The 26,074-nt window shown below is 38.2% G+C and overlaps 11 non-coding genes and 18 pseudogenes across 11 annotated transcripts; 28 read left to right on the top strand and 1 right to left on the bottom strand.

Moving 5' to 3' along the window:
• Window positions 1-16,622: 16,622 nt before the first annotated feature.
• LOC139955931 (5S ribosomal RNA) lies at window positions 16,623-16,741 on the bottom strand. Its single transcript, XR_011789157.1, has one exon. It is a non-coding gene; the product is annotated as a 5S ribosomal RNA (ribosomal RNA).
• A 258-nt stretch (window positions 16,742-16,999) lies between these two features.
• LOC139957399 (5S ribosomal RNA) lies at window positions 17,000-17,118 on the top strand (annotated as a pseudogene).
• Window positions 17,119-17,330: 212 nt separating this feature from the next.
• Window positions 17,331-17,449, top strand: LOC139956741 (5S ribosomal RNA; annotated as a pseudogene).
• A 284-nt stretch (window positions 17,450-17,733) lies between these two features.
• LOC139955270 (5S ribosomal RNA) lies at window positions 17,734-17,852 on the top strand. The gene has a single exon (XR_011788515.1). It is a non-coding gene; the product is annotated as a 5S ribosomal RNA (ribosomal RNA).
• A 68-nt stretch (window positions 17,853-17,920) lies between these two features.
• Window positions 17,921-18,041, top strand: LOC139957259 (5S ribosomal RNA; annotated as a pseudogene).
• Window positions 18,042-18,322: 281 nt separating this feature from the next.
• LOC139955651 (5S ribosomal RNA) lies at window positions 18,323-18,441 on the top strand. Its single transcript, XR_011788884.1, has one exon. It is a non-coding gene; the product is annotated as a 5S ribosomal RNA (ribosomal RNA).
• Window positions 18,442-18,722: 281 nt separating this feature from the next.
• On the top strand, window positions 18,723-18,843 carry LOC139957409 (5S ribosomal RNA; annotated as a pseudogene).
• Window positions 18,844-19,124: 281 nt separating this feature from the next.
• On the top strand, window positions 19,125-19,245 carry LOC139957410 (5S ribosomal RNA; annotated as a pseudogene).
• A 283-nt stretch (window positions 19,246-19,528) lies between these two features.
• Window positions 19,529-19,649, top strand: LOC139957143 (5S ribosomal RNA; annotated as a pseudogene).
• A 76-nt stretch (window positions 19,650-19,725) lies between these two features.
• Window positions 19,726-19,844, top strand: LOC139955271 (5S ribosomal RNA). Its single transcript, XR_011788516.1, has one exon. It is a non-coding gene; the product is annotated as a 5S ribosomal RNA (ribosomal RNA).
• Window positions 19,845-19,912: 68 nt separating this feature from the next.
• On the top strand, window positions 19,913-20,033 carry LOC139957260 (5S ribosomal RNA; annotated as a pseudogene).
• A 281-nt stretch (window positions 20,034-20,314) lies between these two features.
• On the top strand, window positions 20,315-20,433 carry LOC139955652 (5S ribosomal RNA). The gene has a single exon (XR_011788885.1). It is a non-coding gene; the product is annotated as a 5S ribosomal RNA (ribosomal RNA).
• Window positions 20,434-20,714: 281 nt separating this feature from the next.
• On the top strand, window positions 20,715-20,835 carry LOC139957411 (5S ribosomal RNA; annotated as a pseudogene).
• Window positions 20,836-21,118: 283 nt separating this feature from the next.
• LOC139957144 (5S ribosomal RNA) lies at window positions 21,119-21,239 on the top strand (annotated as a pseudogene).
• Window positions 21,240-21,315: 76 nt separating this feature from the next.
• Window positions 21,316-21,434, top strand: LOC139955272 (5S ribosomal RNA). The gene has a single exon (XR_011788517.1). It is a non-coding gene; the product is annotated as a 5S ribosomal RNA (ribosomal RNA).
• A 68-nt stretch (window positions 21,435-21,502) lies between these two features.
• On the top strand, window positions 21,503-21,623 carry LOC139957261 (5S ribosomal RNA; annotated as a pseudogene).
• Window positions 21,624-21,904: 281 nt separating this feature from the next.
• On the top strand, window positions 21,905-22,023 carry LOC139955653 (5S ribosomal RNA). The gene has a single exon (XR_011788886.1). It is a non-coding gene; the product is annotated as a 5S ribosomal RNA (ribosomal RNA).
• A 281-nt stretch (window positions 22,024-22,304) lies between these two features.
• On the top strand, window positions 22,305-22,425 carry LOC139957412 (5S ribosomal RNA; annotated as a pseudogene).
• A 281-nt stretch (window positions 22,426-22,706) lies between these two features.
• On the top strand, window positions 22,707-22,827 carry LOC139957413 (5S ribosomal RNA; annotated as a pseudogene).
• A 283-nt stretch (window positions 22,828-23,110) lies between these two features.
• Window positions 23,111-23,231, top strand: LOC139957145 (5S ribosomal RNA; annotated as a pseudogene).
• A 76-nt stretch (window positions 23,232-23,307) lies between these two features.
• Window positions 23,308-23,426, top strand: LOC139955273 (5S ribosomal RNA). The gene has a single exon (XR_011788518.1). It is a non-coding gene; the product is annotated as a 5S ribosomal RNA (ribosomal RNA).
• Window positions 23,427-23,494: 68 nt separating this feature from the next.
• On the top strand, window positions 23,495-23,615 carry LOC139957262 (5S ribosomal RNA; annotated as a pseudogene).
• Window positions 23,616-23,896: 281 nt separating this feature from the next.
• LOC139955654 (5S ribosomal RNA) lies at window positions 23,897-24,015 on the top strand. Its single transcript, XR_011788887.1, has one exon. It is a non-coding gene; the product is annotated as a 5S ribosomal RNA (ribosomal RNA).
• Window positions 24,016-24,296: 281 nt separating this feature from the next.
• LOC139957414 (5S ribosomal RNA) lies at window positions 24,297-24,417 on the top strand (annotated as a pseudogene).
• Window positions 24,418-24,700: 283 nt separating this feature from the next.
• On the top strand, window positions 24,701-24,821 carry LOC139957146 (5S ribosomal RNA; annotated as a pseudogene).
• Window positions 24,822-24,897: 76 nt separating this feature from the next.
• Window positions 24,898-25,016, top strand: LOC139955274 (5S ribosomal RNA). The gene has a single exon (XR_011788519.1). It is a non-coding gene; the product is annotated as a 5S ribosomal RNA (ribosomal RNA).
• A 68-nt stretch (window positions 25,017-25,084) lies between these two features.
• On the top strand, window positions 25,085-25,205 carry LOC139957264 (5S ribosomal RNA; annotated as a pseudogene).
• A 281-nt stretch (window positions 25,206-25,486) lies between these two features.
• On the top strand, window positions 25,487-25,605 carry LOC139955655 (5S ribosomal RNA). Its single transcript, XR_011788888.1, has one exon. It is a non-coding gene; the product is annotated as a 5S ribosomal RNA (ribosomal RNA).
• Window positions 25,606-25,886: 281 nt separating this feature from the next.
• On the top strand, window positions 25,887-26,007 carry LOC139957416 (5S ribosomal RNA; annotated as a pseudogene).
• Window positions 26,008-26,074: the final 67 nt, after the last annotated feature.

The raw sequence follows: 26,074 nt of genomic DNA on the forward strand, positions 1-26,074 counted from the left end.
CTAGTCCTACGTGGATGACAGTTGCCCATACGGAACGTTCGTATGGAGTAACTGCAAAGCATCAACCTCTCCAGGCACAACAACACCCTTACTTTGCACAATACTAAAAACTTGCACCGGTGGAACCGCTTGTTCACCAGTGAAGGTCAACTAAACAATTTTAGAATCACGGCGCGATGCCATGACACCGAAGGTGGCTAGGCCACAGAGGAGGCTGGTTTAACACAAACGATATACGAACTGACGCACGAACGAACACAAGCTATCACACCCGCCTGGCGGGAAGTATAGCACAGTACAGTGACAATAACAGCTGTAATAGATGGCGAGAGCGGAAACACGTCCGCACTCCACGACAGCCAACTGCCAAGGCATTTGAGACACTACAATATTCCCTACAGCGAATTGATGAAACAAATTATGTAAGCTATCATTTTTTAAATACATTTCATAAATAAGATTAATCATTTTCTTCACGGTGTTATGAAACATATTTAGGTTGGCATTAAAATTATTAACTTGGCTAGCACACCGGCTTTTCCAAGCAACATATTTAGAAATGTTCAGAATAAAGTACAATCCCTTCTTTGCATTTATTAGAAGAACCACTTCCAAGCAAAGTAGCTATTTCCCAAATGTCAATGTTATTTATATGGATAATTTTAGTGACTTCAGAGAATGTTGAATTTACAACAATTGATAAATAGGTAAGTCATAGTTTCATTGGTAGCTTTACAAAATGTGCATAAAGGCGAATCTAATATTTTAAATTTGAATGAACTAACATTGGTATATAAAATATTGTGCATTATCTTGAAGTCAATGTCGGCATCATAAAAGCTTTATGGAGGTTTGTAAATATTTGTCCATCTATTATTAAAACAAATGTCACCACCATAAACCTTTCTCCATTGTAATCCACCAATTGGTGTGCAGTGAAGCTTAGTTCGAAGTAGGAGAGTGGCTTTTTTACAGGAAATATCACACGCATTGATAGTGTCGGCGCCGTTAACAAAAGTAATAATACACGCAACTTCCGGCTGTGAGGACACAACTTTGTCTGAAGAATAAATATCGACTAGCCACTCTTCAGGTAAGGCATCAATAATAGTGTTGATGTAACCCTCGACGTCGTTGCACGAAATCGGATTATCGGGGTCAGTTAAAGAGATGCATTCATGCACTGCTGCAGCCGGTAATTGAGCCGGGATAATCTCATACATTAGATCGCTTACTCTACTGATCCCACCATCAATAAAGCAACGATTAAAAAGAGTTGTGCCATTGGCGTCACGAATGAGGGGATTATGGAACTTGCAAGGGTTGGAATAAAATATCCTCTCTAGCTAAAGGGTCACAGAAGTGGCCGTTGGTAATTTTCTTCCAGGCGAACAACATTTCGCGATAAAAGGGCCGAATGGATGAAAGTGATTTGCTGTTAGGAATGACCTGGAAGATACTCACATGAAGGTGCATGTTTTCGTAGTGATTCAAACAGTATCAATATTTAATGTACCATTTAATATTTTACTTATGAATTGAATTCTAATAGCATCCCGAACAATGTCTATATCTCTTAAATTAAGACCTCCTTTCTCATGCGGGTAACAATAGGGTGGAATATTTTATTTCTTTTTTTTGTTTTAAATTTTTTTTTTTTACATTTTACTTATGAATTTAATTCTAATAGCATCCCGAACAATTTCTATATCTCTTAAATTAAGACCTCCTTTCTCATGCGGGTAACAATAGGATGGAATATTTTATGGGGCTCTTCTTGCCGCGCCAAATAAAATCGAAAATAGTTTCACGCATAGTCGTAATAACCCAGTCAGGGGGTGGAAGAACAGTGATGAGATAAACAAGTCTACAAATAAATATTGAATTAATAACAATCGATTTACCTCTGGTAGTAATACACTGAACTTATTCACTTTATCTTTCCAATAAACAGTTTCTGTCAACACTCTGTTGTTGCCAATGGCAACCCCAAGAACTTCAATGTAGTCGTTTCTGACGGGGAAGTCGAAGTCATGACAATTAATTTGGGAATTCCCAAAAACCAAAAGCTCGGTTTTGTCTAGGTTGCACTTGGAACCAGATGCATGTTCATAGAGTCTAAGCACTATAAGTATAGAATAAATAATGGTAATGCTGGACACAAAGAAAGTTGTGTCATCGGCATGCTGAAACACTTTCACCTCGATGTCACTAAATTTGATACCTGAAATAAGTGGACAATTGGTAATCGCTTCATGTAATGGCTCGGCGCTTTGAAGGTATAGGATTGCCCGTAACGGGCAATCCTGGCGGACTCCTCTCTGAATAGGAAACTCTTTAGAAATGAAGCCATTGTACTGTAGAGGTTTTGTTAATAATAATAAATACTACTAACTTCTAATAATAGTTCTGTCTAGTTTAACCCTCCTTGGATGGGTCCAGGGAACTTGATCTGCCAGTTCCAAGATAGATCCGTATAATAAAATCCTTATAAATGAATAAATGATAACTGAATCCGAAGCGCTAGTAATTAGGTGGGTTGCATTGCTACATCCCACACATAAAATTTCCGGTGGATTCCCGGAGATTATACGAAGAATATACGAATTTATTTAGCCAGCTGTCGCTGTGGTGTAGGAGATGGTATATATCGTAGTGCTAAAATAATATTACGGCTTAAGAGAACAACCTTCGCTGACCGATTCACTGAACGAAGTGGCTGATAAAATATGTCGCTCTACACTTGAACTTATGACCCCAAAACTTTCTCTCGTTGGACATTGGTCCTCTTTGTTCAAGTTTACTATAAATGGGAGTGGAGATACTTTTTAAGAAAAAGTCACCCAGGAAAGAACCTGGGCACGAAAACCAAACTACCAAACGACTGATCCGCTCTCAGCCCCAGTCCCCTTGCATCGGGACTGTGACTGTGTGATCATAAGCAAGAAAGTTGGGCGACAGAATGTCTATAAACAAAATAAGTAGGCTGTTCCACTTTGCGAGAGTGAATATATAGGCTCGCTTGCAGTGCGGTCAGTACAGTACTTAATACAAATATAAATGTTCTTATATAAAATCTTTAGCCACATACGAAAATTAGGGCCGAAACCCATTTTTGGCAGAACGTCATAAATATAGGTGTGGTCGACCCTATCAAATGCTTCATATTGGTCGATTTTAAGCGCTGAGTATATTTAAATTATTTTCATTCACATTGCTAATAATATTCTGCATAATTAAAACATTCTTAGCAATATCACGACCTGGAATGCAGCAAGTTCGATCATTTGAAACTATATTATGGATGACTTTCGAAACTATTTGCTAATGACTGGCTAATACTTTTATGGTCAGTATTTAATAAACAAATCGGTCTGCAATCATTAAGGCATCTAAGATCATTTTTCTTAGGAATTAAAGTTAAAACACCAGTTCTCATAGAAGAACAAAGTTCATTATTCTGAAATATTTCGATAACAAGTTTTGCGAAAATGTCGCTGAATTCACGCCAAAATACTTTGAAGAATTGTACAGCCATCAAGTCCTGGGCTCTTATTTGGTTCCATTGTCAAGAGGGTGCTCTTCAATTCTTCGAAGGAAAGGTCTTTATCGCACAGATCTGAATCGTCTTGTGGAAGGGATTTTGAAAGATTATTGATTAATTCCTCTCTATAACTTCCATCAGTAGCTTCGCTTGAGTAGAGTTCTGTCTAGTATTTTGTCTGTTCCATGATAATTTCCTGTTGGTCGCTAATAATGTCGCCATCGTTGGTTATTAATTGCCGCATTACTTTTCGTTTTTTACGAGATTTCTCCACAGTTAAGAAGAATTTAGTTGACTTCTCGCCTTCCTCGTACCACTGGATTTTAGATCTGGGAGCAGCACCGTTTATTTCGTTAGTCATTAATGTGTTAATTTCATTTTCAAGACATTTAAGGAGAGTGCAGTGATAGACCGTGAATTTCTGTGCTTTGTATTTCTCCTAATCGTTTTGCTTTGTTAATTTCTTCTTTGAACTTTGCTGTAGCTTACGTTTTATTTTGCTGTATCTAATAGAGGTGATTTTAATTCTCTCTTTGAGGTCATCATACCACTTCCGGAAATTAATTTCATAGTAAATATTATGAATTTTCTCCTCGTTAATAAGATTACGGATTTCAATACAATAGCTTTCATCGAGGAGTAGTGAGTTATTTAAAATCCAATAACCAGGACCCCTGGGTATAATTGCGAGATCTAGATGAAGTTCTACATGATCGGAAAAGGGATACTTTGTATGTTGACAATTAATAACATTATGGATAATACGTTTTGACATTAAAAATCTGTCAATCCTGGACGAACGGCGTCCGTCGACAGTATCTGTAGACCAGGACAAATTAGTTGTCAGGATTGCGTTGCCTCCAGATATCGATTAGTTGATGTTCTATCATGAGGTCGTTGAGTGGTTTTCGGGAGACATCGGGATGTGGTTTCACCGGGTATCTGTCTTTATATACCTTTCAAATATTGTTAAAATCACCGGTTATAATGAGTGGTCTTTTATTTAGGAGCAATTTTCTCTTTCAAGTCTACGAAGAATGACTTTCTCTCCAGAGGAATATTTGGTGCATAAACGTTAATGATAGTTAATTGTCGACAACCAGGAAATTAACTATTTACTATTTACTATTATTATTTATTATTTATTATGTCAATTTGTGCAAAACGGCCGTTATTTTCGCTGGTATTGTTAACGATATTGATACCTGAGTCTTTTTTGATGAGACATGAAACACCTCTTCTATTATTGAGGGTATAAAAGGGTACTTTTGAAACTTATCTCACCGTTCCATTGTTTTGTAGCACTCTCATGATGAACGTCATCCCACAATGTTTCCTGAAGTAAAATAATGTCATATTTCCTGTTGGTAACCAAATTTAAAAGAGTATCTCTCTTGTCCGAATTCCTCAAGCCATTACAGTTTAAGGTGGCTAAGAACAGCATGATCCTGATGAATAATTGTGGTATAATTAATGTGAATGTGTCTTTTTCGAGGTGAATTGTCTTGCACTTTTGAGGTTCGGCGTTGTGCTGTTCTTTCGATTATGTTTTAGTTGCACTCTCGTGAACCCGTCGTCGCTTGACGCTGTTTTCTATCCATCCGGGATGACCTGACGAAGTTTCATTGTTCTGTGCAGTTTGTGGTCGTCACGGTAATTTTGTTGATTTAGATGGCTGTCCTGATGAGTTTGGCTTTGTCGATTTTTCCTTCTCATCTTTCGGCTTCGTTGTTGGATTGTTATGGGATTGTTGTGTGTTTTTTCCTTTGGAGTTCCTTGGTGCCGGTGTGCTGGGTGCATGATCCACGGTGATTGCTTTCATGGCTTGCTAATGTGGGGGTGCAGTGTCAGGTGGTTGATTGGGTGCGGCCACCGGTTGTTGTTCGGGTGTGGTTTGGGTGTCCGGTGCGGTGTCACCCTGGTTTTCAGGCACTGGTGCGGTGTCACTTTCGTTTTCGACACACAGGAAGCTTTGTGTCCATATCTGTTGCATCTGAAGCACTTGACCTGCCCGCACCGGCTTTCAGAATGGCCTTGTGCCCCGCATCCTCTGCATGTGTACTGGGGGCAGTCTCTCATAATATGCTCAGCACTCAAACATCGGTTACACACCTTTGCCTGTCCGTTGTTTCAATCTCAGGTGTATGGCGTCACTAGGTCTTCCCACAGTTATCGCGTAGGGTAGGCCTTTTGCTCCATTAGGCATTTCAAGTCTTACAAACCGTATTCCGTTTTCTATTGATGGAAAATCCTTGTAGTGATTACGCGTCCAGTCAGTCTTTAGAATATATCCAAACTCTACCAATCTTTGCGATAGTTCGTGCTCGTCGACCCATGAAGGCACTCCAAACAGGCTCACGGTAACAATAGACTTAGTCACTCCTGTAACATTGCATAGGTCGTCTTTAATTTTCATTCCAATTTCTTGTAATAGTTCAGCATCGTTTTGATTTTTCAAAGTTATGATCCATTGCCCCGATGGTTTTACACATCCTATAATATTTTCCATCCCAATATTATTTGCCATTGCGGCAAGTACTTCTTTCGGTTCATATGTATTGTCAATTACACGTAAACTATTGTCTTTCAGAATCTTTCCGTTTGGTTTCGCATAACCCATTATAATACGAGTCGAAGCCTGGGCGTCGCGAGACGCCAGATCTTCTAAAGTTTATCGTTCAACACTCACGAAATGATCTGGTAATACTTACAAAAACTGTGTGAAACTGTTTGTTATCCTCCGATAAACAATAGCAACGAACAGCAAATCCAACAGTTAACTTTAGGAAACGGAAAATATGCGAAAAGCAGAAGCTCAGTAAATATACGTGTGAACGATATGAATACCTATTTCAGAGAATGAGTCCCCCTTTCTCAACCGGGAGCGTTAACACATCATAACTAATAAGGTGTTTTCCTCGACCCCAAACGAAATCCACAACATTCTTATGATAAACATCACAAACCCAATCAGGTACACATACAACGGTTGCCATGTAAATAAAACGTGACGCCACCAGGGCGTTCACAACAAGCGTTTTGCCCTTGAAGGACAATTTGCGCCCCTTCCAGCGCTTCAGAACCGTTCCGCGCTTAGCACTAAGTTCTTCCCAATTTTCTCTTTCGACAATGCGGTCGTCATTCCCTACCGCAACCCCAAGTACCGTTAGGTAATCAGATCTCACGGGGAAGGGATAAGTCATTTTGAGACTCTTAGATTTGCCAATTAGAAGCAACTCAGTTTTGTGGTAATTACATTTAGATCCGGATGCTCTTTCATAATTTTTGATAGTTTGGAAAACGTGATGAATGCTCTCGGTATTGGCTAGCATAAAAGTGGTATCGTCAGCATGCTGAAACATTCGAGGCCCAAAATGGAGACATTTGATACCAGAAATATGGGTGTTCTTAGAAATTGCTTAACGGAACGGTTCTGCACTAATATGATTTATTTGTTTTATGACGTGAATATATACATTGTGAAAGGAAGTCTTCTAAAAAACCTGTATTGGCTTAACAAAGTACAAGACTTCCTGAGAAAGGAAAAGAAAAGGAAATGAAAATATTACAGTTCACAAAAAAATCAATAGTAGTATGATATTTGAATTAATACGATGCAATGATTTCTTTTTGATAATTTTTTTTTTTCATTTACTCTTATAGAATTCCAAGTTCTTATACCACGATTTCTTAAGCTTAACATTCCTATTGAAGTATTCGTTGTGTAATAATGCGCATTATCGGCGTATCTTGTATTGTAATAATGTAAATCCCTATTACTAATAAGGTAATTTTGAAAAGCATTAGACAGTAGTCCATTCCACACCTTATAAGTGAAGGTGGCAATATTTACACGAATTAAGTCATTGACTTTCAATAAATTAAGATTCTTAAATATAGGGCTGGTGCGATGACGAGGTGCAGCACGTGATATTTGTCGGATTGCCTTCTTTTGTAGTATAATAAGTGAATTGAGATTAGTTTTATACGTGCCAGACCAAATAATAGAACAATAACAAATATGTGGTACTACCAGGGTTTCATAAAGTGTCTTTAATACGTGTTGTGGCAACAAGTGTTTTAATTTGGATAAAATACATGCATTTTTAGCAACTTCGTTGCAGACTGTTGAAATGTGAGCACACCAGGAAAGGTTGTGATCAATAGAACTTAGGTTGTGATCAATAGAACTAAGAACTTAGTAGTGTTAACATGCTTGAGAATTTTGCCTCCCATAATAATGTCTTTATCCCTATTAAATGTTCTGGAAGTATTAGACTATGTAATTAGTTTTGTCTATGTTGAGCGATAGTTTATTGGCGGCAAACCAGTCATTAAATTTATCTAGTTCTAAGAAACTTTGTTATCATCAGCAAATAGAATAATGTTAGCAATTTCAGACACGTCGCAGATGTCATTGACATATAAAATAAATAGTAAAGAACCTAAAATTGAACCTTGTGGGACACCACAATTAATTTCTCCCAGTTGAGAGTGAGTGTTTTTGTAAGAAGTGTATTGAAAACGATTAGAAATATAACTATCTATCCAGTTCAGTGTCGTTCCTCTTATGCCACAATGGTGTAATTTGTTACGTAGGATGGCATGATCAATAGTGTCAAATGCTTTAGATAGGTCGAGGAACACGCCAATGCAAGTTTTACTTTTGTCAATGCCACTGTATAGTTTGTCAATAACATCTGCCAGTGCAAGCTCCGATGAATGTTCTGGTCGGAAGCCATATTGTTCATCGCAAAGGATATTATATTTGTTTAGGAAATTGAATATACGTTTAAACATTAATCTTTCGATAATTTTCGAAAAACAAGATAATAGTGAGATTGGTCGATAGTTTTCGTAGTTATCTGAATCGCCTTTTTGGAAAATTTGAATAATTTTGGCAATCTTTAGTGCATCGGGGAAAACTCCGGTGTTAAAGGATTCATTACATATATGAGTCAAAGGGTTAACGATAAAAGGCATAAATTGGTTTATAATACCAGCTTTAAAATCATATCCTGCGGCTTTCTTTGGTTTCAAACAAGAAGTCGCAATCTTTAATAATTCCTCCTCACAGACAGGGTATATAAATATAGAGCTACTGTTTACATTACTATGTATGAAGTTGGGTAGTGTTCCTTTGTTGTTAATTTTATTTGTCAGTGAAGGCCCTAGATTGATAAAAAAAAAATCATTAAAGTTATTAGCAATGTCATTAGTAATCTCTTCATCGCAATGTTTAAAAGAGGCAGGATATGATGATTGTTTACTCTTGTTATGTAGAATTTCGTTGATAGTTTTCCAGGTGTCATTAGATTTATAACTTGATTCATACAATTTGTTATTAAAATATAATCGTTTGGAGAATTTCCAAACATGGTTTAGCTTATTACGATATGCAGTATATGAAACTTTATTGTTGTTTCATGAAATTTAAGAGTAATGCTTAAAAGGTTTGTTCTTTCTTTTTCATAGAAACTAATATGCCTTTGGTAATCCATGGGTGTTTCTTTTTACGCCTTTCAGTTTTACTAATGCAGTGTTTCGGGAAACAGTGATTGTAAAATGAGTTAAAAGAATCATAGAAGCTTTTATAAGCATTATTTGCATCAGAATAGGTTAAAACGACGTTCCAAGAATTGTCTTTTATATTCGAAATAATTTTGTTTATGTTGGCAGTACTATAATTTCGTGTATAAAGAGGATAATTAATTTTATTTCTTTTGGCACTAACTGCAAGGAAAATAGGGAAATTGTCACTTAAGTCGGTTATTACAATTCCTGATGTGACAGAAGAGTGTATATTTGTTATGATGTTATCAATTAATGTTTCTGAGGTTGATCAAACACGTGTTGGTTTGGTGATTCCTGGGAAAAAACCATAAGAGTAATATATAATAAGAGTAAACCATAATATAGGAGTTGCAGTGGTTTTGCGTTAATATGCTAAAGATATGTTGTATATCAGAGTGAAAATTGTCTATAGAACTATGTGGTGGCCTATAAATACACCCAGTGATAATTTTTTCATTGCTATGAGGTAACATTATTTCAACAAATATAGATTCAAATGAATTGTTAAAAATTTAGGTCGATATTTGAAGTTGAAATCATTATTTACAAATAAACATACTCCACCACCCCTTCTATCGTTGCGATGCTTTTCTACGAGAGTATAATTATTTATATGTATAGTAGGAGATAGATTTTTATTGAACCATGTCTCGGAGACGCCAATTACTGAAAAATTAGTTTTGTTCAGACTGCGACTATTGAGGTGGAAAAAGGTAAGTCCATGACTGGGGGATAAATTGTTATAAGAATTAATGCTGTAATACTCACAGGTAACATTTCCCTAAATTCTATATAGTTGTCTGATGTTGCCATGAATGTGAGAGAATTATTAATAAAATGTTTCACACAATGTTCATTTCTGTTTTGATTGTTCTTTTTCCTTCGGGTTAAATCGCCTGGCGGTTGAGACATTTGGACTTACGGTGTTATTCTTGCGTTGTGGAGTTTGGTTTGCTTTTTTTGTCACCGTCCAAAATCCGTCATTTCATGATAGGGTTCGTTTCAGGTTCGCGTATAGTTCTGGGTTATCTTTATTTGTATTGGCATGAGTCTGTTAGTGATTGCTTTTCGCCTTGTGTGCTTTAATCCTTCCACAATCGTCAGGGTTTGTTGTAGGTGTTGGTGCGGCTGTTTCAGTTGTGTTTTTCCAAGCTTTTGGTCTGTGCTGTCGTTTGTTTTATCGTTAATAGGTAGGTCTTCCGTATTTCTGCTATCCATTTCCTCATGAGTATCGTCTCCTTTAATATCCGTACCTTTCTCTAATTCTTTTTCATCTGTTTCTCTCTCAGCCTCCTCCTGAATCTCTGGGCCATTGAAGCTCTTGTGACCAAATTGTTGGCAATTGTAACATTTCACTGAGGGACAACGTGCTTCTGTGTGTCCGTGAGAGTTACATTGTCTGTACTTGTAATCCGGGCAGTCTCTCATTATGTGGTCTTGGGCGAGACAAAGGTTGCAAACACGGCTTTGGCCGTTGTGTTTCAGTCTAAGGTGATGACTATATATCGTTATTGCATATGGGAGGCTTGTCTTGTTGACTGGCAGCTCAAGTCGTACGAATCTAATCCCGTTTTCAACGTTGGGAAATTCTGACTAATATTTCTGGGTCCAGTTGGTTTTATATGGCAGCCATATTCTTCCAATTTGTTGGAAAGTTCTTCGTCACTTATGTATGTTGGGACGTTCAAGAGGCTCACGGTCAAGATATGTTTTGTAACACCCATGACATCACATAATTCATGTCGAATTTTTATTCCCGTTTCTTGCAGCATGTCTGCATCGCTTCCGTTTTTCAGAGTTATAATCCATTGACCCCTGATTTGTACACATCCGAGTATGTTAATATGCCCGACATCTTCCGAGATTGCTTTTATTACATCTTGAGGGATAAATCCATTGTCCAATATTCTCACACTGTTCTCTTTCTTTCCTCTCTTTTGCGACATAGTAGGGGTCTGGCTAGATTTCATGTTGTCATTATCTCCATTAACAGGTTTCGCGCAACTCATTCCAACGTAACAAAGTGCTTGCCTGTGTCGCAAGACACGGCAGCTTAGTTTGACAAAAGTCTTAAATCTCTTAAATAGGATATTTGTATCGGCTGATTCGAGTTAAAGTTACAATTCACTTAAGAGAAACTTACGATGGCAATATCCTTGTCAAAAGAACGGGTACTAGTCCCAGGAAACTCCTCAAAGGAGCAATTATGGTGAGAATACGCTATCAGTGTTTCACCGTCTCCGTCTCAATCAGCATAATCAGCTAATTACATCTAATTTCAGCTAATTACATACAACAGTGCCGATATGGGGCACCCTTGCCTCACACTTCTTTGGATTTCAAAAATATCAGACAAGTAACCGTTGTGCTAAATATGACTGTTGATATCCGTGTAATTGAACGTGATATGGCCGTAGACATAAGAAGATGTCAATGTAGGCCATTTCAATTTCTCATCGTCGTGGCAACATAGTGTTATCAATTATGAAAATAAAAGCCTACGGCACCCAGTATTCCCAGGCGGTCACCCATCCAAGTACTGACTGCGCTCTACGTTGCTTGACTTCGGTGACCGGACGAGAACCGGTATTTTTTCCCTCTTTTATTAGGAGGTGAGCCCACTGGCTCACCCATTGTCAACATTATTTACAAGGGTATGTTTGTTCAAAATGAAAACTTAATAAAAGGTAAATTAACTATAACATGAAATAATAATTACCTTAACAATTACTAATGCACCCATTGTCAACGTTATTTACAAGGGTATGTTTGTTCAAAATGAAAACTTAATTAGAGGTAAATTAACTATAACCTGAAATAATAATTACCTTAACAATTACTAATGTTGAAGTTAACAGAAAACTAAATTATTAATCACCACAGACATAAAATTAAATACAAAAGACAACAATGTCTAAGGCAAAGTGAAAAGACCAGACCCTGCTTACGTCAACACGTACTCTATTAAAATTAACCCCTTTCCAGATGGTAAGTATAGCTGTTCGATTCTTTCTTAGAGAGCACAATATTGTTCTGGGTAAATATATTATAAAACCGTGAGAGCTTGTGTTTGTGGTAGTACACATCCAAAAGTAAGCGAATTTTCTTTTTCAGTACATTGTGAAAAACTTTTTCAATATTACATCGATAGTTATTATTGAGGCGAGATATTCTACAATTCCAAATTGTACACTTATATATATTGAAGATGATGTCACACAAAATTCCTACAATACATTTGTTTTTACGGCCAAGACCCACAAGGGACAACCCCTTCCATTCATCTAAATTAAGTACCGGATGTAAAGTATTCAACTTATTAACCAAAAAACGCCATAAATTTTCAACTTCAGAACACTCAATAAAAAGATGAATAGTACTTTCGTTCGTGGTCTTGCAAAAGGTGCAGTAAGGAGAGTCGGTTAATCCAAACTTGTACAATTTTCGTTAGTGTAAGGAATATTATGTAATACTTTGAAGTCGATATCGGCTTCAAAGAAATACTTTGGAGAACGATATATGTTACTCCACTATTAGAAAATTCAAAACTGGGAAAATACTGCTTCCAGTAATTTTCGCCCTTGGGCGATGTGTTAAGATTGTCACGCATTATACGTGAAGCTATTCTGCTCGAAACTGAGGAGGCATCTATAATGTTTGCGCCATTATGAAATTTTACAGTAGGAATATAGTCAATTTGCGTAGATACAATTGCATCGGAAGAAAATATATCATCTAACCAGTCAGAGGGTAAGGCGTGGGGAATGACATCGATATAATTCTGAACACAGTATCGAGTACTGTAAGGGGATTATCAGGATTAGCAAGCTCAATGCATTCATGTACGGCCTTGGCTGGCAGAGAAGTAGGTATAATCTCATACATCAGATCGCTGGCAGAAACGATACCACCTCAAGTGACGATTGAAAAGTTTCGGACTATCATTGTCAACAATCAGGTGATTACTAAAAATGGGTTGATTGAGGATGTCTTCTCTGGTCTCTGGTAGCCAGAAACGACCTTCAATTAGCCCGATCCCATGCTAACATGAGTTCACAGTAATAAGGGTTTAGCTTATGGACAGACTTGCGGTTAGGAGTTATTTGAAAGATACCACGCCCAAGGCTCATATCTCCATACATATTTAAAAAATACATTTTTTTGGTAATTTAATATTAATGTTATTGCTTAATATCTGACTACGAAATTTCATTCTAGGAGCATCACGCGTTAACTCAATGTCGCTCAAACTGAAACCCCCTCTGTCGATTGGTAAAAGCAAGTTAAAATACTTTATAGAAGGTTTTTTACCCCTCTAGATAAAATCGACGACACTCTGACGTAAGGTGGTGATAACCCAATCAGGGACTGGTAAAACAGTGGCCAAATACACTAAGCGAGTTACGATGAGCGAATTTATGATGAAAGATTTTCCCTTAAGAGATAATTTTATACCTTTCCAGGTATTTAGTAATTTACAGCAAGAGGTAACTTTTTTCTCCCAACTTTCTTTTTCGATTGACTTTTGATCGTTAGCAATAGCAACACCTAATACTGTAATGAAATCTTTCCTGACAGGGAAGTCGAAATCGCTGGGATTGGCATGGCTGCACCCAATGCTAAATAACTCAGTTTGTCAATATTACACCTAGAGCCAGAAGCACGCTCATACAATTTAATGATGTTGAAAATAGAATAAATACTTGTGATACTAGACACGAAAAAGGTAGTGTCGTCCGCATGCTGAAAATTTTGGGCTTCGACGTCACCAAATTGAAAAGCATGAGTATAAGGACAATTAATTATAGCTTCATGAATGGCTGAGGGTGGGCAGCCCTGCCGAACTCCCCTGTTGACTGGGAAGGGATCGGAAATATAACCATTGTGCTTGATTCGGTACTCGATATTGGTATAAAACAGTTTGATCCATTTTAAGAACTTAGGACCAAAACCCAATTTTTAAGCAACTTCGAAGAGGTAGTTATGGTCAACCCTGTCAAAGGCTTTATATTGGTCTATTTTAAGAATAAAACCAGGTTTATTATGTAAATTGACATACTGAATTACATTTTGCATAGTAACCACGTTTTCAGAAATATCTCTCCCTGGAATACAACACGTTTAATCTTGTGAAATAATATTCTTACTGATACTTGTCATACGTTTAGCGAGAGTTTTGGCAATCATTTTGTAATCAACATTTAAGAGGCTTATTGCTCTCCAATTATTTAAACTACGAAGATCTCCTTGGGTATGAGGGTAAGTATACTTATTTTCATGGAATTACAGAGTTCGTTGTCATGGAATGATGTTTCAATTAGTGTAATAAAAATATCGATAAAATACCACCAAAACACTTTGTAAAATTCATCACTTATTCCATCTAGTCCTGGACTTTTGTTCGGTTTCATTGGTAACAGAGCGGCTTTCAACTCATCTAATGAAATATGAGCTTCACAGGCTTCTACGTCCATTGGCGAGAGAAATCTTCTGAGTTCACAAAGTATTTGATCCCGCGATTTGTCGTCGGTTTCTTCGGCTTGGTAGAGGTTTCTATAAAACTTTACTTGTTCTTTCATAATTTCGTGTTCATCGCTGATGATAAAGCTCTGGTCTGTTAGTAATAACTTGGTCAATTTCTAAACCATCTATAGTAATATTGACATTGTTACATGTGGTATGGTTGGAGAAAATCATATAATTTGTTTTGTTTACATTCAATGATAATTTATTAAGGGCAAACCATCTGCTTAACTTCTTAAGTTCGGTACTGACCAAATTACATAATGTTTTGATATCACTATGACTGCAGAATATGTTTGTGTCATCTAAAGTCTATTCGAATAAAACGACCATTATCATTTGTTATGTAGTTTGTAATATCAATATCACTATTTCTCCTGAACAAGACAGTTACTCCTTTTTTCTGGTGGGCACAAAAGGAAGAGTACATTTTGACACCCCCATTCGACTAAAGCAGCTTTTTGGATTTCTTCGTCCCAGAAGGTTTCAACTAGAACTGTAATGTCATACCTTTTAGATATTACAAGGCTCAAGAGTTCCGTCCCTTTTTTCAGCATTCCGTAATCCATTACAGTTCAGTGTGGTTAAGAGGAACATTGCTCTAAGAAAAGGGGTCATTGTATCGCCTTTTCCTTGGGTTTGTACATCCTTGCTAACCGGAGATTTGCCGATATATTCATTCTGCGTGATATGGTCTGCATTTTTGGTTTTACCATTGTTTCAAGAAAAGCTTGTTCATGTAGTTCGATTTGTGCCTCTTTTTCCTGGCTTCTGATCTGTTTTGGCTTTTTTTTTTTACACTTGACTTGTCATTAGTCTCCATAGTTTTGGTTTCGGCTGGGCTCTTTGTTGCCTTAGTAGTTGTGGCTGTGTCCATTGCATTAGAATCGGCCGGTACTGAAAATTTTCTGTTTCTTGGTGTCGCTGTTTCTGACGGTGTCGGTGTTGCTGACGGTGCTGGTGTCGGTGTCGGTTCTGGTGTACCTTCCATAGGTTCAGAATGAGAGGCCGTGCTTTCTGCCTCACATAAAAAAAAAAATATCCAAAATTGTTGCATGTCTCTCTGTGTCCTTGTGTGCCACATTCCCGGCAGGTATATTGTTGGCAGTCTCTCATGATATGTTCATCACGCATTTTGTACACACTTTGGTTTGTCTGTTATGTTTTAGTCTGATGTGCTCGCCTCCAATGTTAATTGCGTACGGCAAACTTTTAGCGTTTGGAGGAAGTTCAATTCGAACGAAGCGGATTCCATTTTCCACTTCCGGGAATGCTGAGTAGTATTTCCATGTCCATTTAGACTTGATCAAGCAACCTAGATATTTGAGTTTACCGGTCAGTTCGTCATCTTCGATATAGCATGGTACACCAAAGCAGCTAACAGTCGTTTCCAATTTTCAATCCCGGTTCTTGTAAAAGATCCGCATCTTCTGACGATTTCAATGTAATAATCCACTGCCCATTGGTCTTTACACATCCTCTCACGTTTTCCTTCCCTATAACCATTGTGACAGCACTAATCACATCAATAGGATTATAAGCATTATCAACTACTCTAACACTGTACGTTTTCAATATGGAACCACTAGTTTTCGCGGAATCCATACCGATACTAAGGCTTGCCCCGCGTCGCGAGACGCCGTGGCAACCTAAGAATGGCGGAGAAATTATCGAAAAATCCCAACTGATACACGGATATAAACAAACCAGTCCGTTTAATAAAGATACAATCGTCCTCTCGCAGAAAATGAAGAAGGAAAGAATGGTAAACCAACAAGTAGAAAGGCAGAATTCAGGGGACCAAACTGGTCAACTGAAAGTACGTCTGAACCAGTCAAGGTACAGGTACGCTCTGAGAACCGGTATAATCACAACCGGTATAGTCAACGTGATATGGCCGTAGACATAACAAGAGGTCAATGTAGGCCATTTCAATTTCTCATCGTCGTGGCAACATAGTGTTATCAATTATGAAAATAAAAGCCTACGGCACCCAGTATTCCCAGGCGGTCACCCATCCAAGTACTGACTGCGCTCTACGTTGCTTGACTTCGGTGATCGGACGAGAACCGGTAAAGTCAACGTGATGTGGCCGTAGACATTCCAAGAGGTGAAATGTAGGCTAATTGTTTGGTAGGTTATGATCAGTGGATTTAATATATATATTATACATGAATGGATTTAATATATATTATGTTAATCTATATTTTACATATATATGTCTAAAATTCTAATATATAAAAACAAACAAGTTATTTATTAATATATTCGATTTTCAAATCGCTTTCCTTGTGGCAAGACAATATTGATAACAGTGTTGACACGACGATGACAAATTGAAATGGCCTACATTCTTATGTCTACGGCCATATCACGTTGACTATTCCGGTTCTCGACCGATCACCGTATTCCAGCAACGTAGAGCGCAGTCAGTACTTGGATGGGCGACCGCCTGGGAATACTGGGTGCCGTAGGCCTTTCTTTTCCTAACTAGAACACTGTCTTGCCACAAGGAAAGCGATTTTAAAATCGAATATATTAATAAATAGCTCGATTGTTTTTATATATTATAGTATTATACATATATATCTGAAATATAGAGTAACATAGGCTTTTATTTTCATAATTGATAACACTATGTTGCCACGACGATGAGAAATTGAAATGGCCTACATTGACCTCTTGTTATGTCTACGTCCACATCACGTTGACTATACCGGTTCTCGTCCGATCACCGAAGTCAAGCAACGTAGAGCGCAGTCAGTACTTGGATGGGTGACCGCCTGGGAATACTGGGTGCCGTAGGCTTTTATTTTTTATAATTGATAACACTATGTTGCCACGACGATGAGAAATTGAAATGGCCTTCATTGTCTTTCCACAAGGAAAGTGTCTTGCCACGAGGAAAGCGATTTGAAAATCGAATATATTAATAAATACCTCGTTTGTTTTTATATATTAGAATTTTCTACATATATATGTAAAATATAGATTAACATAATATATATTAAATCCATTCATGTATAATATATATATTAAATCCACTGATCATAACCTACCAGACAAGTAGCCTACATTTCACCTCTTGGAATGTCTACGGCCACATCACGTTGACTATACCGGTTCTCGTCCGATCACCGAAGTCAAGCAACGTAGAGCGCAGTCAGTACTTGGATGGGTGACCGCCTGGGAATACTGGGTGCCGTAGGCTTTTATTTTCATAATTGATAACACGACGATGATGAGAAATTGAAATGGCCTACATTGACCGGTTTTTATGTCTACGGCCACATCACGTTGACTATACCGGTTCTCGTCCGATCACCGAAGTCAAGCAACGTAGAGCGCAGTCAGTACTTGGATGGGTGACCGCCTGGGGGAATACTGGGTGCCGCAGGCTTTTATTTTCATAATTGATAACACTATGTTGCCACGACGATGACAAATTGAAATGGCCTTCATCGTCTTTCCACAAGGAAAGTGTCTTGCCACGAGGAAAGCGATTTGAAAATCGAATATATTAATAAATAACTCGTTTGTTTTTATATATTAGAATTGTCTACATATATATGTAAAATATAGATTAACATAATATATATTAAATCCATTCATGTATAATATATATTAAATCCACTGATCATAACCTACCAGACAACTAGCCTACATTTCGCCTCTTGGAATGTCTACGGCCATATCACGTTGACTATACCGGTTCTCGTCCGATCACCGAAGTCAAGCAACGTAGAGCGCAGTCAGTACTTGGATGGGTGACCGCCTGGGAATACTGGGTGCCGCAGGCTTTTATTTTCATAATTGATAACACTATGTTGCCACGACGATGAGAAATTGAAATGGCCTTCAATGTCTTTCCACAAGGAAAGTGTCTTGCCACGAGGAAAGCGATTTGAAAATCGAATATATTAATAAATACCTCGTTTGTTTTTATATATTAGAATTTTCTAGATATATATGTAAAATATAGATTAACATAATATATATTAAATCCATTCATGTATAATATATATTAAATCCACTGATCATAACCTACCAGACAACTAGCCTACATTTCGCCTCTTGGAATGTCTACGGCCACATCACGATGACTATACCGGTTCTCGTCCGATCACCGAAGTCAAGCAACGTAGAGCGCAGTCAGTACTTGGATGGGTGACCGCCTGGGGGAATACTGGGTGCCGCAGGCTTTTATTTTCATAATTGATAACACTATGTTGCCACGACGATGACAAATTGAAATGGCCTTCAATGTCTTTCCACAAGGAAAGTGTCTTGCCACGAGGAAAGCGATTTGAAAATCGAATATATTAATAAATACCTCGTTTGTTTTTATATATTAGAATTTTCTAGATATATATGTAAAATATAGATTAACATAATATATATTAAATCCATTCATGTATAATATATATTAAATCCACTGATCATAACCTACCAGACAACTAGCCTACATTTCGCCTCTTGGAATGTCTACGGCCACATCACGATGACTATACCGGTTCTCGTCCGATCACCGAAGTCAAGCAACGTAGAGCGCAGTCAGTACTTGGATGGGTGACCGCCTGGGGGAATACTGGGTGCCGCAGGCTTTTATTTTCATAATTGATAACACTATGTTGCCACGACGATGAGAAATTGAAATGGCCTTCATTGTCTTTCCACAAGGAAAGTGTCTTGCCACGAGGAAAGCGATTTGAAAATCGAATATATTAATAAATACCTCGTTTGTTTTTATATATTAGAATTTTCTAGATATATATGTCAAATATAGATTAACATAATATATATTAAATCCATTCATGTATAATATATATATTAAATCCACTGATCATAACCTACCAGACAAGTAGCCTACATTTCACCTCTTGGAATGTCTACGGCCATATCACGTTGACTATACCGGTTCTCGTCCGATCACCGAAGTCAAGCAACGTAGAGCGCAGTCAGTACTTGGATGGGTGACCGCCTGGGGGAATACTGGGTGCCGCAGGCTTTTATTTTCATAATTGATAACACTATGTTGCCACGACGATGACAAATTGAAATGGCCTACATTGACCTCTTGTTATGTCTACGGCCACATCACGTTGACTATACCGGTTCTCGTCCGATCACCGAAGTCAAGCAACGTAGAGCGCAGTCAGTACTTGGATGGGTGACCGCCTGGGAATACTGGGTGCCGTAGGCTTTTATTTTCATAATTGATAACACGACGATGATGAGAAATTGAAATGGCCTTCATTGACCGGTTTTTATGTCTACGGCCACATCACGTTGACTATACCGGTTCTCGTCCGATCACCGAAGTCAAGCAACGTAGAGCGCAGTCAGTACTTGGATGGGTGACCGCCTGGGGGAATACTGGGTGCCGCAGGCTTTTATTTTCATAATTGATAACACTATGTTGCCACGACGATGACAAATTGAAATGGCCTTCATCGTCTTTCCACAAGGAAAGTGTCTTGCCACGAGGAAAGCGATTTGAAAATCGAATATATTAATAAATAACTCGTTTGTTTTTATATATTAGAATTGTCTACATATATATGTAAAATATAGATTAACATAATATATATTAAATCCATTCATGTATAATATATATTAAATCCACTGATCATAACCTACCAGACAACTAGCCTACATTTCGCCTCTTGGAATGTCTACGGCCATATCACGTTGACTATACCGGTTCTCGTCCGATCACCGAAGTCAAGCAACGTAGAGCGCAGTCAGTACTTGGATGGGTGACCGCCTGGGAATACTGGGTGCCGCAGGCTTTTATTTTCATAATTGATAACACTATGTTGCCACGACGATGACAAATTGAAATGGCCTTCAATGTCTTTCCACAAGGAAAGTGTCTTGCCACGAGGAAAGCGATTTGAAAATCGAATATATTAATAAATACCTCGTTTGTTTTTATATATTAGAATTTTCTAGATATATATGTAAAATATAGATTAACATAATATATATTAAATCCATTCATGTATAATATATATTAAATCCACTGATCATAACCTACCAGACAACTAGCCTACATTTCGCCTCTTGGAATGTCTACGGCCACATCACGATGACTATACCGGTTCTCGTCCGATCACCGAAGTCAAGCAACGTAGAGCGCAGTCAGTACTTGGATGGGTGACCGCCTGGGGGAATACTGGGTGCCGCAGGCTTTTATTTTCATAATTGATAACACTATGTTGCCACGACGATGAGAAATTGAAATGGCCTTCATTGTCTTTCCACAAGGAAAGTGTCTTGCCACGAGGAAAGCGATTTGAAAATCGAATATATTAATAAATACCTCGTTTGTTTTTATATATTAGAATTTTCTAGATATATATGTCAAATATAGATTAACATAATATATATTAAATCCATTCATGTATAATATATATATTAAATCCACTGATCATAACCTACCAGACAAGTAGCCTACATTTCACCTCTTGGAATGTCTACGGCCATATCACGTTGACTATACCGGTTCTCGTCCGATCACCGAAGTCAAGCAACGTAGAGCGCAGTCAGTACTTGGATGGGTGACCGCCTGGGGGAATACTGGGTGCCGCAGGCTTTTATTTTCATAATTGATAACACTATGTTGCCACGACGATGAGAAATTGAAATGGCCTACATTGACCTCTTGTTATGTCTACGGCCACATCACGTTGACTATACCGGTTCTCGTCCGATCACCGAAGTCAAGCAACGTAGAGCGCAGTCAGTACTTGGATGGGTGACCGCCTGGGAATACTGGGTGCCGTAGGCTTTTATTTTCATAATTGATAACACGACGATGATGAGAAATTGAAATGGCCTACATTGACCGGTTTTTATGTCTACGGCCACATCACGTTGACTATACCGGTTCTCGTCCGATCACCGAAGTCAAGCAACGTAGAGCGCAGTCAGTACTTGGATGGGTGACCGCCTGGGGGAATACTGGGTGCCGCAGGCTTTTATTTTCATAATTGATAACACTATGTTGCCACGACGATGACAAATTGAAATGGCCTTCATCGTCTTTCCACAAGGAAAGTGTCTTGCCACGAGGAAAGCGATTTGAAAATCGAATATATTAATAAATAACTCGTTTGTTTTTATATATTAGAATTGTCTACATATATATGTAAAATATAGATTAACATAATATATATTAAATCCATTCATGTATAATATATATTAAATCCACTGATCATAACCTACCAGACAACTAGCCTACATTTCGCCTCTTGGAATGTCTACGGCCATATCACGTTGACTATACCGGTTCTCGTCCGATCACCGAAGTCAAGCAACGTAGAGCGCAGTCAGTACTTGGATGGGTGACCGCCTGGGAATACTGGGTGCCGCAGGCTTTTATTTTCATAATTGATAACACTATGTTGCCACGACGATGAGAAATTGAAATGGCCTTCAATGTCTTTCCACAAGGAAAGTGTCTTGCCACGAGGAAAGCGATTTGAAAATCGAATATATTAATAAATACCTCGTTTGTTTTTATATATTAGAATTTTCTAGATATATATGTAAAATATAGATTAACATAATATATATTAAATCCATTCATGTATAATATATATTAAATCCACTGATCATAACCTACCAGACAACTAGCCTACATTTCGCCTCTTGGAATGTCTACGGCCACATCACGATGACTATACCGGTTCTCGTCCGATCACCGAAGTCAAGCAACGTAGAGCGCAGTCAGTACTTGGATGGGTGACCGCCTGGGGGAATACTGGGTGCCGCAGGCTTTTATTTTCATAATTGATAACACTATGTTGCCACGACGATGACAAATTGAAATGGCCTTCAATGTCTTTCCACAAGGAAAGTGTCTTGCCACGAGGAAAGCGATTTGAAAATCGAATATATTAATAAATACCTCGTTTGTTTTTATATATTAGAATTTTCTAGATATATATGTAAAATATAGATTAACATAATATATATTAAATCCATTCATGTATAATATATATTAAATCCACTGATCATAACCTACCAGACAACTAGCCTACATTTCGCCTCTTGGAATGTCTACGGCCACATCACGATGACTATACCGGTTCTCGTCCGATCACCGAAGTCAAGCAACGTAGAGCGCAGTCAGTACTTGGATGGGTGACCGCCTGGGGGAATACTGGGTGCCGCAGGCTTTTATTTTCATAATTGATAACACTATGTTGCCACGACGATGAGAAATTGAAATGGCCTTCATTGTCTTTCCACAAGGAAAGTGTCTTGCCACGAGGAAAGCGATTTGAAAATCGAATATATTAATAAATACCTCGTTTGTTTTTATATATTAGAATTTTCTAGATATATATGTCAAATATAGATTAACATAATATATATTAAATCCATTCATGTATAATATATATATTAAATCCACTGATCATAACCTACCAGACAAGTAGCCTACATTTCACCTCTTGGAATGTCTACGGCCATATCACGTTGACTATACCGGTTCTCGTCCGATCACCGAAGTCAAGCAACGTAGAGCGCAGTCAGTACTTGGATGGGTGACCGCCTGGGGGAATACTGGGTGCCGCAGGCTTTTATTTTCATAATTGATAACACTATGTTGCCACGACGATGACAAATTGAAATGGCCTACATTGACCTCTTGTTATGTCTACGGCCACATCACGTTGACTATACCGGTTCTCGTCCGATCACCGAAGTCAAGCAACGTAGAGCGCAGTCAGTACTTGGATGGGTGACCGCCTGGGAATACTGGGTGCCGTAGGCTTTTATTTTCATAATTGATAACACGACGATGATGAGAAATTGAAATGGCCTTCATTGACCGGTTTTTATGTCTACGGCCACATCACGTTGACTATACCGGTTCTCGTCCGATCACCGAAGTCAAGCAACGTAGAGCGCAGTCAGTACTTGGATGGGTGACCGCCTGGGGGAATACTGGGTGCCGCAGGCTTTTATTTTCATAATTGATAACACTATGTTGCCACGACGATGACAAATTGAAATGGCCTTCATCGTCTTTCCACAAGGAAAGTGTCTTGCCACGAGGAAAGCGATTTGAAAATCGAATATATTAATAAATAACTCGTTTGTTTTTATATATTAGAATTGTCTACATATATATGTAAAATATAGATTAACATAATATATATTAAATCCATTCATGTATAATATATATTAAATCCACTGATCATAACCTACCAGACAACTAGCCTACATTTCGCCTCTTGGAATGTCTACGGCCATATCACGTTGACTATACCGGTTCTCGTCCGATCACCGAAGTCAAGCAACGTAGAGCGCAGTCAGTACTTGGATGGGTGACCGCCTGGGAATACTGGGTGCCGCAGGCTTTTATTTTCATAATTGATAACACTATGTTGCCACGACGATGACAAATTGAAATGGCCTTCAATGTCTTTCCACAAGGAAAGTGTCTTGCCACGAGGAAAGCGATTTGAAAATCGAATATATTAATAAATACCTCGTTTGTTTTTATATATTAGAATTTTCTAGATATATATGTAAAATATAGATTAACATAATATATATTAAATCCATTCATGTATAATATATATTAAATCCACTGATCATAACCTACCAGACAACTAGCCTACATTTCGCCTCTTGGAATGTCTACGGCCACATCACGATGACTATACCGGTTCTCGTCCGATCACCGAAGTCAAGCAACGTAGAGCGCAGTCAGTACTTGGATGGGTGACCGCCTGGGGGAATACTGGGTGCCGCAGGCTTTTATTTTCATAATTGATAACACTATGTTGCCACGACGATGAGAAATTGAAATGGCCTTCATTGTCTTTCCACAAGGAAAGTGTCTTGCCACGAGGAAAGCGATTTGAAAATCGAATATATTAATAAATACCTCGTTTGTTTTTATATATTAGAATTTTCTAGATATATATGTCAAATATAGATTAACATAATATATATTAAATCCATTCATGTATAATATATATATTAAATCCACTGATCATAACCTACCAGACAAGTAGCCTACATTTCACCTCTTGGAATGTCTACGGCCATATCACGTTGACTATACCGGTTCTCGTCCGATCACCGAAGTCAAGCAACGTAGAGCGCAGTCAGTACTTGGATGGGTGACCGCCTGGGGGAATACTGGGTGCCGCAGGCTTTTATTTTCATAATTGATAACACTATGTTGCCACGACGATGAGAAATTGAAATGGCCTACATTGACCTCTTGTTATGTCTACGGCCACATCACGTTGACTATACCGGTTCTCGTCCGATCACCGAAGTCAAGCAACGTAGAGCGCAGTCAGTACTTGGATGGGTGACCGCCTGGGAATACTGGGTGCCGTAGGCTTTTATTTTCATAATTGATAACACGACGATGATGAGAAATTGAAATGGCCTACATTGACCGGTTTTTATGTCTACGGCCACATCACGTTGACTATACCGGTTCTCGTCCGATCACCGAAGTCAAGCAACGTAGAGCGCAGTCAGTACTTGGATGGGTGACCGCCTGGGGGAATACTGGGTGCCGCAGGCTTTTATTTTCATAATTGATAACACTATGTTGCCACGACGATGACAAATTGAAATGGCCTTCATCGTCTTTCCACAAGGAAAGTGTCTTGCCACGAGGAAAGCGATTTGAAAATCGAATATATTAATAAATAACTCGTTTGTTTTTATATATTAGAATTGTCTACATATATATGTAAAATATAGATTAACATAATATATATTAAATCCATTCATGTATAATATATATTAAATCCACTGATCATAACCTACCAGACAACTAGCCTACATTTCGCCTCTTGGAATGTCTACGGCCATATCACGTTGACTATACCGGTTCTCGTCCGATCACCGAAGTCAAGCAACGTAGAGCGCAGTCAGTACTTGGATGGGTGACCGCCTGGGAATACTGGGTGCCGCAGGCTTTTATTTTCATAATTGATAACACTATGTTGCCACGACGATGACAAATTGAAATGGCCTTCAATGTCTTTCCACAAGGAAAGTGTCTTGCCACGAGGAAAGCGATTTGAAAATCGAATATATTAATAAATACCTCGTTTGTTTTTATATATTAGAATTTTCTAGATATATATGTAAAATATAGATTAACATAATATATATTAAATCCATTCATGTATAATATATATTAAATCCACTGATCATAACCTACCAGACAACTAGCCTACATTTCGCCTCTTGGAATGTCTACGGCCACATCACGATGACTATACCGGTTCTCGTCCGATCACCGAAGTCAAGCAACGTAGAGCGCAGTCAGTACTTGGATGGGTGACCGCCTGGGGGAATACTGGGTGCCGCAGGCTTTTATTTTCATAATTGATAACACTATGTTGCCACGACGATGACAAATTGAAATGGCCTTCAATGTCT

This window comes from Apostichopus japonicus, chromosome 17 (genome assembly GCF_037975245.1).
Source record: "Apostichopus japonicus isolate 1M-3 chromosome 17, ASM3797524v1, whole genome shotgun sequence".
Classification (NCBI taxonomy): domain Eukaryota; kingdom Metazoa; phylum Echinodermata; class Holothuroidea; order Aspidochirotida; family Stichopodidae; genus Apostichopus; species Apostichopus japonicus.